The sequence below is a fragment of the Aythya marila genome (assembly GCF_965140915.1).
Source record: "Aythya marila genome assembly, chromosome: W".
In the NCBI taxonomy this organism is placed as follows: Eukaryota; Metazoa; Chordata; class Aves; order Anseriformes; family Anatidae; genus Aythya; species Aythya marila.
Genome location: NC_139081.1, coordinates 9,408,097 through 9,424,453, shown reverse-complemented (window position 1 = coordinate 9,424,453; position 16,357 = coordinate 9,408,097). Strand labels below are relative to the sequence as shown.

The window sequence follows — 16,357 nt, the reverse complement described above, 5'->3', positions numbered from 1 at the left end:
TTTCATCCCTTCATTCATCCTCCCCCAGGTGGAGCTGGGTACATTCTAATTGCTCTCTCACATAATGGGCAACTCCTCCCCCTCACTTCCTCAACCTGTCTTTCCTAAAAAGGACATAGTCCTCCATGATTGTGTTCCAGTCATGTGAGCTGTCCCACCACGTCTCTGTGATCCCAATGAGATCGTGGCCCCGCGACTGTACACAAATCTTGAGCTCATCCTGTTTATTTCCCGTGCTTCGTGTGTTGGTATACAGGCACTTTAGGGAAGCAGCAGGCACAGTTACCCCTAGAGGGATGCAAGAAGATTCCGGACAGGGTATTGGGATCATTACCTTCTCTGAGGAGCCCTCGGACGATCCTATGGGACAACTCAGAAGTTTTTCCCTACTATCTTCAACAGTGACAGCAATGACAACTAAACCCAGCCCTTCTCTGTCACATTTTACTCCCCTCCCTTCCCCCATCAAACCTAGTTTAAAGCCCTGGTAATCAGCCCAGAGAGCTTGTTCCCCAATACGCTTGTGCCCCACTTGCTGAGTCAGAGTCTGTCAGCAGCCCATATACCTAGCTTCTCAAAGGCCTGCCCCAGATCAAAATACCCAAAGCCTTGGTCTAGACACTACCCCCTCAGCCAGTCATTTACCTGTCCTGTTCTTCTTCTTTCTGGATCCCGATCACCCATGGGGAGGACAGATGAGAACGCTACCTGCACCCCTGATCCCTTCAACATCCTTCCAAGGGATGCAAAGTCCTTTTTAATATTACTTTTTAATATTACTAATTTTTCTTGTTGCAGCTTCCCAGGACCCAGCCTGAATGACAATAAGAGGATAGTAGTCCTCCGGTTTAATGAGCTGAGGCAGAGCGTTCCTAATGTCTCTGACGCGCTCCAGGAAGACAACACGCCTCTCTGGAGAGGTTATCCGGGTGGCAAACGGGAGCCTCAGTGCCCCCCAGTAAGGAGTCCCTGATTACTAAGACTCTCTGCCCTTTTTTTGTGGCACTGGTTTGGATGCAGTGCCCCGACTGGCCCCGCTCCTTATGCTTTCCCTCAACCTTGACATGTTTCTCGGGGCCTGGGTTCCAACTACTGTCCAGATCCTCATCCCTTTTCTGTCTGAGAGCCTCAAATCTATTACCCAGGGACACAGTGAGGGTTGGGGGCAGATGCCTCCTTCTGCTTCGAGCAGAGATGAGGGTCCAGCCCCTTTCCTCTCATGGGTGGTCAAGCCCTCTGTCCTGCAGGTGAGCAGCTGGATCAGCTACTACCCCTTGCAGGGACTTAGGAGGGGGCTGCTAGGCCTCAGTAGGGGCAGATTGACACCTCCTGTCTGTCTCCCTCAGAGACTCCCAGGAGCCCCTCAGGCTGCTGATTTCTTGCTGCAGCCCAGCCATCTGCTCAAGCAGTTCCTTGAGCCAGGCATACCTGCACCCACGACAGCCCTCTCTTCCCTCAGGACCCAGGGGGGCCTCCAGATTTTGGAGTTCCCCACAGTCACCAGTCTGGACTGCTACTTCACCCCTCAGAGGATTCACCTGGGTGCCCACATGAGCCCAGAGAGGCCATGTCCCCTCAGTTTGGATTGCTGCCTCAGCCCGGCCATTGCAACGAGTGCCCACCATGGTGAATTATAAATTGTAAGAGGTAGAGTTCCCAGAGGAGAGGAGAGGAATGGAAAGGGAGGTGAGAATCCTCCCTGCACTCCTCCCTGCCCCACTTGAACTGCCTAGCCTGTCCTGTTTGCATGTCCTGTTTGCAGTGCATCCCGTTTGCGGCGCTCCCTAGGGACTGCTTTTATACTGTCAGGGGGTTGGCTGATGTCACCCCAGGCTCTGCCCTCAGCATGTCAGCACCTGCGAAGGCGCAATCACAGCTCCTGCCTGCTCGGGTGGGGGGCTGCGGCTCTGACCAAACAGCTCTGCGGCTTGTTATTGGGGGGTTCTTAGAGGTTGGCTCCATCTGCCTCCCTGACAGGAGCCCTCTCTGCAGTCGATCCGTGCGAGGTCCTCACTAAAAATAGTTGTTCTCCATCTTTTTTATAAGCCCCCTTTAAGTACTGAAAAGCTGCAATAAGGTCACTCTGGAGCCTTCTCTTCTCCAGGCTGAACATTCCCAGCTCTCTCAGCCTCTCTTCATAGGAGAGGTACTCCAGCCCTCTGATCAACTTTGTGGCCCTCCTCTGGACCCTTTCTAACAGATGAACATCCTTCTTGTGCTGTGGGCTCCAAACCTGGACACAGTACTCCAAGTGGGGCCTCACAAGGGCAGAGTAGAGGGGGACAATCACCTCCCTCGACCTGCTGGACACTCCTCTTTTGATGCAGTTGGCTTTCTGGGCTGCAAGTGCGCACTGCTGGCTCATGTCAAGCTTTTTGTCCACCAGAAGTCCCAAATCCTTCTCTGCAGGGCTGCTGTCAATGATTTCTTCACCCAGTCTGTACTCATGTCTGGGATTGTCCCAACCCAGGTGCAGCACCATGCACTGGACTTGTTGAACCTCATTAGGTTCATGTGTGCCCACTTCTCAAGCTTGTCCAGGTTAGGGAAGCTTGTCTATGTTAGGGAATGCCTTGACTGCGTGGAGCTGGGCAATGGTGATGAAAAGGTTGAGTGTCTCTGGGTAAGAGTCAAGGGAAAGGCCAATAAGACTGATATTATGGTAGGAGTCTGTTATGGACCACCCAAACAGGATGAAGAAGTACATGAAATATTCTGCAAGTAACTAGGAGAAATGTCATGAATGCTAGACCCTGTTCTCATGGAGGACTTAAACTTCCCAGATGTCTGCTGGACATACATTACAGCAGAGAGGAAACAGTTTGGGAACGTGACTCCCATCTATAAGATGGGCAGGAAAGAGGATCTGGAGAATTACAGGCCTGTCAGTCTGACCTTGGTACCAGGAAGGTTATGGAGCAGATCATCATACAGCATATATGGGACAATCAAGTGATCAGAAGCAGCCAGCACGGGGTTATGAAAGGCAGGTCTTGCCCTGATCTCCACTGACAACATGACCACCTTAGTAGATAAGGGAAAGGCTGTGGTTGTGTTCTACGTGGATTTTAGCATAGTGTTTGATATTGTTTCCCACAGTATTCTACTGGAGAAAAACTGGCTTCTCATGGCATGGACAGGCGTACAGTTTGCTGGGCAAAAAATGGCTAGATGACTGGACTCAGAGAGTCATAATGAATGAAGTTCGGTCCAGTTGGCAGCTCTGGTGGTTTTACCCAGCTGGGCAGCTGAGCTCCACCACAACTACTCTCTCACTCTCCCTCCTCAAAGGGAAAGGGGGAGAAAATATGATGAAAAGGACTCAAGGACTGAGATAAGGACAGGGAGATCACTCAACAATTATTATCATGGGAAAAACAAACTCAACATACAGAGATTACTATTATTTATTGCCTATTACTAACATACTAGAACAGTGAGAAACTAAAAGCAAACTAAAAACACCTTCTCCTGTTGCAGGAAGCACGGCCGAAAGCACGACAGACACCAGTAGAGTCAGATCATGCTCCATTTTATTGCCCGAATAGCCTAACTTTTATAGAGAACTTAACAGGGGTGGACAGTGTTTCACACAAGATTATTGGTCAAAAGCACTCAGACAAACAGCTACAAGAAAACAACCCCACCTGCAAGAAAACAACCCCCTTGTGATTAGCAGTCACATAGACCTTGTCCTTGAGGCCAGCTACTGGTAACAATATTTTCCTGAATTCCTCAATTGGGCGATGTGGGAACACTGTCATGGGAACTTCTCATAGTTGCCCTGGTAGCTTGGTTTGCTCAGCTACAGCAAGCCATGGGATTTTTGCTGTTTCAAGAAATCCCTCAACAATTCCCCCTTCTTCTTTTGAGCAAACCAAGCCTGACACAGCAGTTTTACAAGTAACTCTTTAGCTATACCTACAACACACAACGATGATTACCACCACCATAAACCAAATCCTTAATCCCCTTGTGATTAAACCCAGCAACCATCTACACTTTGTTTCAAACAAGTCAGTGAACCATTGATTGAAAGGATTGATACCATATTGAATCTTTCTCATGTGCTCTTTCAGGAAAGTAATGGATTTGTGAATTGACTCATTATGATCAGAAAGGTTTAAACAGTACATTCCCTTAAAGTCCTCACACCCATTCCTTTGAGCCAAAAGCAAGATCCTGTAAAAGCAGATGTCGCAGACTATTTTGATCTGGTAACATCTCCTCGAGTATCTCTGTCGTGGCATAGGCTTGCTTCTCGGCCCAGCATACCAATTTTTCTAAGTTGTTACGTGTGGCCGCAGATGCCACTCCAGGCACTGAAATTGCTAATGCCGCTCTAGCTGCAACCCCACACAATTCAACATTATCATTGCAATCCAATGCAAGCAATGTCCATTTATGTCTGGTGATCTCACGCAACTGTAACAAGCTAGGAGCAAATACAATGAGTTTATCTATGTAACATGGACATCTGATAGCATTTGCAGGGATACCTTGCCAGGCCCCATCCCCACAAATCAGAAGCACATCAGGAGGTAAGGCCAAAGCTGTACAATTGTTCCAAACACTGTAGTTGTTACCCCTTGTCTCCATGCTATAAACCCCTAAACCCTGCTTAGCAGCGTCATTGCAATCACAGGTGTTATTTGTGTCTTTGTACCAGTATGGCCTTTTCCAGGTTCCTGTAGCAGGAATCATCTGATATCCACGGCTACGTTCACTTTTGTAGCCACCTTTCAGGTTGATACACATTTGACTACAGATACCAAGGTTTTGACATTCATCAATGTCTCCACAGTTTCTCTTGTCTATAAACTCAAACCCAGCTGGACAGTCACATTCATTTATGATGCATTCCTCCAAGGGCTCATCACCCCAGTCCTTGCAGTCTCTCTGCTGGTTACACACTTTATTGATATCTATGCATTCTCCACTTCTGCACTTGAATTTGCCAGGTCCAGAGCACTGAATAACATTGTTACAGTTTGCTTCATCAGTGCCATACAGACAGTCTCTCACACCACTGCACTGCCTACTCCCATGGACACAGTTCCCATCTTCACATCTGAACTGGTCTGGCCTGCAGGTCCGAGAAGGGCAGTTAATTTCATCACTTCCATCCTTGCAATCAGGATCTCCATCACATCACCACTTCTTGTGGATACATTCACCTGAGCCGCACTGCACCTCACTCGTAGAACACTTCACTGGAGGTGCAGGCTGGCGGCCACACTGCTCCAAAGATTCATCCGAGTGGTCGGAGCAGTCAGCATCATCAACACACACCCAGCTGATAGGGATGCAGGTAGAACTCTTGCACTGAAACTCACGAACACCACAGGTAGGAGGTGCACACTCCAGCTCATCGCTACCATCACTGCAGTCATCTTGAACATTGCAGACAAAGCTTTTGGAAATACATTGCCCACTACTGCATGTGAATTCTGCTGCACTACAAGTCACAATGCCACAATTCTCTTCATCTTCTCCACTGTCGCAGTCCTTTTCACCATCACATTTCCAGGACACTGGGATACACTGGGTTGACTGAGGACCACAGCTGATTTCATTTACCCGGCATGTTCTCGTATGACACAGCTCAGCACTCTCATCAGACCCATTTTCACAGTCCGGATCCCCATCACACTGCCATCTATTTGGCACACACTGACCACTGTTGCACACAAAGTCAGATTCAGCACACGTCTTCTTCACACAAGCACTCTCATCACTGCCATCTAAGCAGTCTTCACATTTTGCTCTAGCACCGTCGGCAGCAGTGCACAGGCCGGCGAGGGCGAGCAGCAGGCAGAGTGCCCCGCAGCGCGGCAGCACCCACCGCCGCCCTGCACCTGTGTCACTTATACTGCTCCTATTACCCATGCCGTTAGTGTCAGTGGCATCCACCTGGTACCGTTTCTGTCTTTGTCGCCCCTTACTCTCCCCCTTTTCTTTTTTACCACTGACCATTCACCACAAATGGGTGAGACACATGATTACTAGTTAGGAAAGAGAGTGTAACGTCTGCTATACGGCTGCAGGCCGTGCCAGCTGCAACCCTAGAAGCTGTTTGTGAACGAGCCTGACTGACGGTGGTCATTTGGCGGTGTAATCTGCGTCTCTGCTCTCCTGCCCTGCAATAGAGCTAAATCGTCATTAATAGTCTGTAGAATGTGGCAACCCCACGGAATGTTATCCAGAAACATAGTTATAACACCGATCTGGGGACGAATAGTCTTTTTTTGCATTGCAAGATAACTTCTTATAAAAAGAATGCCAGAGAGAAGCAGCACAGCCGCTGCTGCCGCTGCCTCCATGGTTACGTCAGACAGGCTGCAGGGTCCTGATCTCCGCCCCTCTGCTCTGTGCCGACTCGCCACACGGTGAGGGTCGGCCGCCATTGTCCACTGACGCCTCTGGTCTCCCGTAGCAACTCGATCTCGGATGGCCCGTATCGCACCGCGATTACTTCACTTTCATGCGATTACTTCAAAGTTCCCGCGTCCCCCCGCGATTCCGCGTCTCTCCGCGATTCCCTTTTCCGCGTCTCTCCGCGATTCCGCGTCTCACCGCGATTCCCTTTTCCGCGTCTCTCCGCGATTCCGCGTCTCTCCGCGATTCCCTTTTCCGCGTCTCTCCGCGATTCCCTTTGCCGCGTCTCACCACGATTCCGCGTCTCTCCGCGATTCCGCGTCTCACCGCGATTCCCTTTTCCGCGTCTCTCCGCGATTCCCTTTTCCGCGTCTCTCCGCGATTCCACGTCTCTCCGCGATTCCCTTTTCCGCGTCTCTCCGCGATTCCGCGTCTCACCGCGATTCCTTTTTCCGCGTCTCTCTGCGATTCCCTTTTCCGCGTCTCACCGCGATTCCCTTTTCCGCGTCTCACCGCGATTCCACGTCTCTCCGCGATTCCCTTTTCTCACCCCGAGGCCGTTGCCCAGGTCGGTTAGTAGGGTGTTTCAATGCTTCTCTCTGTGCGGTGGTCGGCTTGCCGTGTGCCTCGGATCTCTGTCCCGGCGCCGCTCCGATGTCCCGGCGCCGCTCCGATGTCCCGGCCTCAGCCTGTTCGGGCGCCATATGTTGCAGGAAGCACGGCCGAAAGCACGACAGACACCAGTAGAGTCAGATCATGCTCCATTTTATTGCCCGAATAGCCTAACTTTTATAGAGAACTTAACAGGGGTGGACAGTGTTTCACACAAGATTATTGGTCAAAAGCACTCAGACAAACAGCTACAAGAAAACAACCCCACCTGCAAGAAAACAACCCCCTTGTGATTAGCAGTCACATAGACCTTGTCCTTGAGGCCAGCTACTGGTAACAATATTTTCCTGAATTCCTCAATTGGGCGATGTGGGAACACTGTCATGGGAACTTCTCATAGTTGCCCTGGTAGCTTGGTTTGCTCAGCTACAGCAAGCCATGGGATTTTTGCTGTTTCAAGAAATCCCTCAACAACACTCAGATCCCCATACTTTAGCATACAAGCATTCTCATCATTATCCCTTGTCCTTTAACAGGACAAGGATTTAACAGGACAGGATTAATAGGCAGGTGTATCTTTTCATTCCATAGGTCTTTCTTGGAAAATGTTCATAAGAACTGTTGATGATTAGGCCTTCATCTGCCAAAGTGGCCACTCAAGGCAGGTGGAGTTGGATGTCTGGACACCAGCACCAGCTTAGCTCAAGTCCTTGTTGCACTGCCCGGCTCCTTGCAAAGTTGACCTGTCGTTGATCCTACAGCATCTTCCTGCAACATATAACTTAGATTACAGATTAGTTTTCTCTCAAGGTCAAATCTCCTTGAGGCACACACTTGATATCCCCATTCTTTTGCATGACCCACCAGGTATACCCTGGTCCTTGGGCAAAGACAATCCCACGAGTGGGTTTGCCTTTTCCCGAGGCAGGAGCAACCCACACTGCCTTCCCCATCCACCTTCCTACATGCACTACGGGAACTTTAGCTCCTTTCACATTGTGTAGGGGTTTTATTGTGGCAGGACCAGCACGGCTGTCAGACCCCCTATTGTTAACTAGCCAAGTGGCTTCTGGTAGATTTGTGTCCCATTGTTTCCACGTCCCAGCACCTAATGCTCGTAACATAGTCTTTAACAGTCCATTGTACCTCTCAACCTTCCCAGAGGCTTGTGGGTGATAAGGGATGTGGTACACCCACTCAATACCATGCCTCTTTGCCCAGGAGGTAACAAGATTGTTTTGGAAATGACTCCCATTGTCAGACTCGATTCTCTCTGGTGTACCATGACGCCACAATACTTGTCTTTCCAGGCCCAAGATAGTGTTTCGGGCCATGGCATGGTTTACAGGGTATGTTTCCAGCCACCCAGTAGTTGCTTCTACCATGGTGAGTATGTACCGTTTGCCTTGGCGGGTTTTTGGGAGTGGTCCGATATAGTCAATTTGCCAGGCCTCACCATATTGAAACCCTAGCCATCTCCCCCTGTTCCAGGGAGATTTTACCTTCATGGCTTTCTTGATTGCCGCACAGGTCTCACGCTCATGGGTAACCTGTGTGATGGTCAAGTCCACCCCTCGATCACGAGCCCATCTGTAAGTGGCATCCCTCCCCAGATGTCCTGATGTTTCATGGGCCCATCGAGCTACAAACAGCTCACCCTTACGTTCCCAGTCTATCCCAGTCTAGGTCCACCTGAGCCACTTCAATTTTCGAAGCTCGATCCACTTCTTTCGTTGTTCTGATGTTCTTCAGTAGCGCGACTCTTGGGCATGTGGGCATCTACATGACGTACTTTAACATCCAGGTTTTCTACCCGGGCAGCAATATCTTGCCACAGGGTAGCAGCCCAGATAGCTTTACCTCTGCGCTGCCAGTTGCTCTATTTCCATTGCTGCAGCCACCCCCACAGAGCATTTGCCACCATCCATGAGTCAGTATAAAGATACAATGCTGGCCATTTTTCTCTTTCGGCGATCTCTAGGGCTAGTTGTATGGCTTTTACTTCTGCATACTGACTTGACTCACCTTCCCCTTCCATGGCCTCCACAACTCGTCGTATGGGACTCCACAAGGCAGCTTTCCATTTCCGATGGCTCCCTACCACACGGCAGGATCCGTCAGTAAACAACGCATACTGCTTTCTGTCTTCTGGCAACTCATTGTATGGTGGTGCCTCTTCAGCACGGGTTACCTCTTCTGTTGGCACTCCGAAATCTCTGCCTTCCGGCCAGTCCATAATCTCTTCCAGGATTCCTGGGCGATTGGGTTTTCCCATTCGAGCCCGCTGTGTAATTAACGCTATATTCTTTTTTGCTAGTTGGCAGAGACGTAGCTGTTATTTTATTGATCACATCCATTGGAATATGGAATATGCCAGCCAGACCCAGTACATACTCTCTTGGGTTTTATTACATTATATTGGTTTGTGGTTGTATTCAATTTTTAAAATAGTATTTGGTAAATTTGCTTATTTTGCTAATCTATTTAAATTCACAGAATCACAGAATTGTCTAGGTTGGAAGAGACCTCAAGATCATCGAGTCCAACCTCTGACCTAACACTAACAGTCCCCACTAAACCATGTCCCTAAGCTCTACATCTAAACGTCTTTTAAAGACTTCCAGGGATGGTGACTCCACCACTTCCCTGGGCAGCCTGTTCCAATGTCTAACAACCCTTTCGGTAAAGAAGTTCTTCCTAAAATCCAACCTAAAACTCCCCTGGCTCAACTTTAGCCCATTCCCCCTCGTCCTGTCACCAGGCACGTGGGAGAACAGGCCAACCCCCACCTCACTACAGCCTCCTTTAAGGTACCTGTAGAGAGCAATAAGGTCGCCCCTGAGCCTCCTTTTCTCCAGGCTGAACAAGCCCAGATCCCTCAGCCGCTCCTCGTAGGACTTGTTCTCCAGGCCCCTCACCAGCTTCGTTGCCCTTCTCTGCACCCGCTCAAGCACCTCGATGTCCTTGTAGCGAGGGGCCCAAAACTGAACACAGTACTCGAGGTGCGGCCTTACCAGAGCCGAGTACAGGGGGACAATCACTTCCCTAGCCCTGCTGGCCACACTGCTTCTTATACAAGCCAGTATGCCGTTGGCCTTCTTGGCCACCTGAGCACACTGCTGGATCATATTCAGCCGACTATCCACCAATACTCCCAGGTCCTTCTCCGCCAGGCAGCTTTCCTACCATTCCTCTCCCAGCCTGTAGCTCTGCTTGGGGTTATTGCGCCCCAGGTGCAAGACCCGGCACTTGGCCTTGTTGAACTTCATGCAGTTGACCTCAGCCCATCGGTGCAGCCTATCCAGATCCTCCTGCAGAGCTTTCCTACCCTCAAGCAGATCGACACACGCACCTAACTTGGTGTCATCTGCAAACTTACTGAGGGTGCACTCGATGCCCTCATCCAGATCATCGATGAAGATATTAAAGAGGTCCGGCCCCAGCACCGAGCCCTGGGAGATGCCACTAGTAACTGGCCTCCAACTGGATTTGACTCCATTTACCACGACTCTTTGGGCCCGGCTATCCAGCCAGTTTCTAACCCAACGAAGCGTGCGCCAGTCCAAGCCAAGAGCAGCCAGTTTCTTGAAGAGAATGCTGTGGGAGACAGTGTCAAAAGCCTTGCTGAAGTCAAGGTAGACCACATCCACAGCCTTTCCCTCATCCACCAAGCATGTCACTTTGTCATAGGAGATCAGGTTCGTCAAGCAGGACCTGCCTTTCATAAACCCATGCTGACTGGGCCTGATCAACCCAAATGAACCAGAATCAACCCAAAACCTGACCAACCCAAACCCTAAAAAAAAACACTAACCCAAAGCCTAACCCTAGCACAAACCCTAACCCAAAACCTAAATAACCTAAACCTTAACCTAAAGCCTAACTCTAATCATAACCCTAATCCAAACCCTAACCTAACACAAAAACTAACCCAAACTCTAACCCTGATCCAAACCCTAACCCTAACCCAAAACCTAACCAACCAAAAACTTAAGCCAAACCCTAAACAACCCAAACCCTAGCATAAACCCTAACCCAAACACTACCCCTAACCAGAACCCTAACACAAACCCTAACCGTAACACAAACCGTAACAAAAACCCCAACCCAATCCCTAACCAACAGAAATCCTAAACAAAACCCTAAGAGAAACACTAACCAAGCAAAACCCTAAACGAAAACCCTAACCCAAAAACCTAACCAACAAAAACCCTAACCAACCCTAAGCGAAAACGTAACCCTTAACCAAGCCCAAACCCTAACACAAACCCTAACCAACCTAATCCCTAACTCAAACCCCAACACAAACCCTAACCAACCCAAACCATAACCCAAACCATAATTCAAATGTTAACCAAGCAAAACCCTAACCCAAAAACCTAACTCAAACCCTAACGAAACAAAACCCGAACCCAAACCCTAACCAACACAAACCCTAATCCAAACCCTGAGCGAAACTGTAACCCTTACCCAAAGCCAAACCCTAACCCAAAACCTAATACAAACCCTAACAAACCCAAACACTAAACCAAACCCTAACCCTGACCCTAACCCTAATTCTAACTCAAAACCTAACCAATCAAAACCCTAACCCAAGAACTAATCTAAACCCTAACCTGAACCCTAACCCACCCAAAGCCTAACCCAAAACATACCACAACCCTAACTGAAACCATAACCCGAACCCTTGCCAACCCAAACCCTAAGCCAGGCCCTAACCCAAACCCTAATCAAGCAAAACACTAACCCAAACCCTTTAGGGATTAACACACTACAACCAGCACTTCAGAACTATTGCCCTAGCTTCCTTTCCATAGCTTTGCAAATGTAAACACATCAAGATTTCTGAACAGGAGCTTCTGGAATGTGTTTCATTCATACTGTGGCACACTTTGGCATCAGAAGTGCAAGGTGTTTTGGAAATTGGGAAAGGGGTGCATCTCATGAGGTTCAACAAGACCAAGTGCAAGATCATGTGTCTGGATTGGGGTAATCCCAAGCACAAATACAGGCTGGGTGGAGAATGGATTGAGAGCAGCCCTGAGGAAAAGGATCTGTGGGTGCTGATTGATGAGATCAACATGAGCTGGCAATGTGATGGCAATCCTCAGCAGGATGAGGGAGGTGATTCTCCTTCTCTGCTCTCGTGAGACAACACCTGGAGTACTGCATTCAGCTCTGTGGCCCTCAACATAAGAAGGACATGGACCTATTATGTCCAGAGGAGGGCCGTGAAGATGATCAAAGGGCTAGAGCACCTCTCCTATGAAGACAGGGTGAGGGAGTTGAGGTTGTTCAGCCTGGTGAATAGAAGGCTCCAGGGAGACCTTATAAAAACCTTCAAATAACTAAAGGAGGTCTACAAGAAAGCTGGGTAAGGCCTCTTTGTCAGTGAGTGTAGTGATAGGACAAGGAATAATGGCTTTTAATCTACAAGAGGGGAGATTTAGATTAGATATAAGGAAGAAATTATTGTCTCTGAGTGTGGTGAGGCTCTGGAACAGGTTGTTGTAGTGGGTTTACGTGGCAAGGTTTTGGTAGCAGGGAGCCATAGGGGTGGTTTCTGTGAGAAAGATCTAGAAGCTGCCCCATGTTTGGGAAGGGCCCCATTGTTTTCCAGAGCTGAGCCAAGAAGCGATGTTGTTTTGCGCCTCTGTGAGAGCATATTTAAGACAGGGAAAAAAACGCTGCGCCACACAGCAGCCGGGAGAGTGAAGGGAGTGAGGAACGGCCTTGCAGGCACCAAGGTCAGTGAAGAAGGAGGGGGAGAGGTGCTCCAGGCACCGGAGCAGAAGTCCCCTGCGGCCTGTGGTGAGGACCATGGTGAAGCAGGATGTCCCCCTGCAGCCCATGGAGTACCACGGTGGAGCAGGGTTCCAAGCTGCAGCCCGTGGAGGAGACCACAGTGGAGCAGGTGGCCCTGCACCGACGGAGGCTGCCGCCTGTGGAAGACCCCTACCGGAGAAGATTCCGGGCCGGACCTGTAGCCCGTGGAGAGGAGACCACGCAGGAGCAGGTGACCTGGCAGGAGCTGCTGCCTGTAGGGGAGCCAGGTTGGAGCAGTTTTCTCCTGAGGGATGGACCCCGTGGTACGGACCCATATCTGGAGCAGTTCTGGAAGAGCTGCTGCCTGTGGGATGCCCACGCCAGATCAGTTCATCAAGGACTGCATCCCGTGGGTGGGACCCCACAGCACAGGGGACGAGAGTGACCGTGAAGGAGCGGCAGAGAAGAAGTGCTGTAGACTGACCATAACCGCCATTCCCCCATTCCTCTGCGCTGCTCGGGGGGAGGAGGTGGAAGAGGGTGGATGGGGGGGAAGGTGCTTTTGGTTTCTTTCTTTTGTTTCTCACTTCTCTAGCTTGTTAGTAATGAACAATAAATCTTACTATCTTCTTATGCTGAGTCTGTTTTGCCCGTTACAATAATTATTGTGTGATTTTCTTGTCCTTATCTCAACCTTTGAGCCCTTTTCACATATTTTCTCCCCATTCCTCTTTGAGGAGGGGGAGTGAGAGAGCGGCTGTGGTGGAGCTCGGCTGCCCACTCGAGCAGAACCACGACAGTTGTCCAGAGAAGTTGTGGCTGCCCTATCCCTGGAAGTGATTAAGGCCAGGTTGGGTGGGGCCCTGAGCAACCTGGTCTAGTGGAAAGTGTCCCTGCCCATGGCAGGAGGGTTGGAATAGATTCCAACCCAAAACATTCTATGACTTTATGATTCTATGATCTAATCATAAGTACAAAAAGAATTATTTTTTTTTTTAATGCAAGACTTTCACATACACAGCATATATTCAACTTTCATTATTCACAAGCCCTGATTTGAATAGCATATGTTTAGACATATTTATGGAAATTACTGGCTACTTCCCAAGCACATCAAAATGTACATGCACATAAAGAAGTTATGTACATGTCTTTGAAAGTGAAATTCCTATTGGTTCATCAAATATCCAGAATTTACTGTATTTTTTCACTTAAAAGATGGAATATTGAAAACTTGTAATTAAGTTGAGAAAATTCAAACTTGGCTTCAGAGCTGCAGTGTAAACACTACTTCTGTCAAAACTCTCAGAAACATTTTTCATGCAGCTCATGATCATAGGTAAGAATTAAAAATGTTACAGAGAAAATAAGAACAGATTACCACCAAATGCATAACATGAAGTTCTCGAGCTAAAACAAACAACGTGGGCTTGAGAGCCCATCAGTGTTCTGAAAAGTAAACACAGAGAATGTTTAAGCCTTTTTTTTTTTTTTGAAGTTACTTCATTCTGCCTGTCATGTTCTTGTTTTAGTAGATTTATCTGTGAAATCTGACTGATAATGGAAAAAAATGTCATCACCCAATGTATTATGCCTTTGTTTATGGTTTTACATTGTGCTGTACCTTGCCTATGATCCAATGCTTATTTTATTGACTTGCTGTTAGTACAGATCATTTCTATTGTGGTTTATCCTAGCAGGCAGCTAAAGCACCATGCAGCTGTTTACTCGCTCACCCCGTCCTGGTGAGGTAGGGGAAAGAATAGGAAAAAAAAGTAAAACTCATGGGTTGCGATAAGGACACTTTAATAAGACAGAAAAGGGAAAAAGAAGGAAAAAAAAAAAAAAAAAAAGGATTCACAAAAAAAGTGATGTACAATGCAATTGCTCGGATCCTTTTCCTTGTGCATCCCTAGCCTCCTCACTGGCAGGGCAGTATAAGAAGCTGAAAAGTCCTTGGCTTAGTATAAGCACTGCTCTGTAACAACTAAAATATCCATGTGTTATCAACATTATTCTCATCCTAAATCCAAAACACAGCACCATACCAGCTACTAGGAGGAAACTTAACTCTATCCTACCCAAAACCAGGACAAGTATATTAAAAAATAATGAAAGTTAATTATCATTTTTTCCTTATTTGGAAACTCATTCAGTGTAGACTATGTAAAGTTGTCCCATACAGAAAAATTAACCTCACTTCCTGAAGTTATATTTTAAATTCTAAGGGAAGTCCCAGATTCAGTATTTTAATTACAGAAAAAAAAGAAACAATGCTTCACTAATGGGGATGAAAGCTCTATCCCTCTAAAATCGCTTTCCTGTTTCAGGAAATAACAAAAAACAGTCACCCACAAATGCAGAAGGAAGAAATTAGTTTCTATGTGGGTGGTGAGGCACTGGAACAGGTTGACCAGAATAGTTGTGACTGCATCATCTCTGGAAGTGTTCAAGGCCAGGCTGGATGAAGTCCTCAGCAACCTGATCTATTGGGTGGCATGTCCATGGCAGGGGGATCGGAACTAGATGATCTTTAAGGTCTCTTCCAACCCAAACCAGTCTATGACTGATTCATTTATTCCTTTTGCTGGGCTGGATTAGCCACAGTGCCTGTTTTGGGAACTGGATTAGCTGCCATGTCTGTTGCAGGAGTTGGATCAGTCACAGTGTCTGTTACAGGGGTTGGATCAGATATAGAGGCATACTCTTCCCCTTGAGGGTGCTGAATAGTGTTGAACACGACTCAGTAGCTATGAACCAGGCCCCAGCACAGTGTGGAAAGCTGTAACTCTCTTGTATTGCCAGGGTCAGGGCATACTTTTTCCAAACATTCTATCAGTTTTTTAGTTTTCTGCACTTGTTCAGGGGTGAAGTCCAAAATGATAGGACAACTGCGATAGATACCTGCTCATAGTCTCCCATACACTTTGCCACCCATAACCATAACCTCAGAGCAGATCTCTGGGTGGTATTCTTAAATAGTTATTTAACCTTAGACAAAACCAGAAATGCACGCAGGAAACAAAACAATAGGAACATGCTTGTTTGAACATCCCAAGGATATTCAAAATTATCAAGAGCCTGAAGGAGAAGGGAAAGGGGAAGGGGAAGGTGTCCTCCATAGAATGGTTCCTTTTGTGGTTTAACCCGGCAGGCAGCTAAGCACCACACAGCCATTCACTCATTCCCCAATCCCCAGTGGAATGGGGGAGAGGATCAGAAGGAAAAAAACCAAAAAAAAGTAAACACCTTGTGGGTTGAGATAAAGACAGCTTAATTGGACAAAAAAGGAAGGGAGAATAATAATAATAATAATAATAATGATGTTAAAATAAAGTACAAAGCAAGTGATGCACAGTGGAATTGCTCATCACCCCTGACCGATGCCCAGCCAGTCCCAAATCCCCACATTTTTGTTTTTCAACATGACATCATATGGTATGGAATATCCCTCTGGCCAGTTTGGGTCAGTTGTCCTGATTCTGTCCCCTCACAGTTTCTGGTGCACTGCCAGCCTCCTCTCTGGCAGGGCACCACAAGAAGCTGAAAGGTTCCTGACTCTGTTAAAGCACTTCTCAGTAACTAAACCAACTAAAACCAA

At 48.0% G+C, this 16,357-nt stretch overlaps 1 pseudogene across 1 annotated transcript in view; it reads right to left on the bottom strand.

Annotated features, from left to right (window-relative positions):
* Positions 1 to 82: 82 nt before the first annotated feature.
* The window catches only part of LOC309889475 (very low-density lipoprotein receptor-like), a 47,200-nt pseudogene continuing 30,925 nt past the window's right edge, over positions 83 to 16,357 (bottom strand). The window contains exons 4-5 of the transcript in view: positions 4,644 to 5,544; positions 83 to 288 (exon numbers count right to left, since the gene is read on the bottom strand). The product of the transcript in view is annotated as a very low-density lipoprotein receptor-like (transcript). The remainder of the gene's footprint in view (positions 289 to 4,643; positions 5,545 to 16,357) is intronic.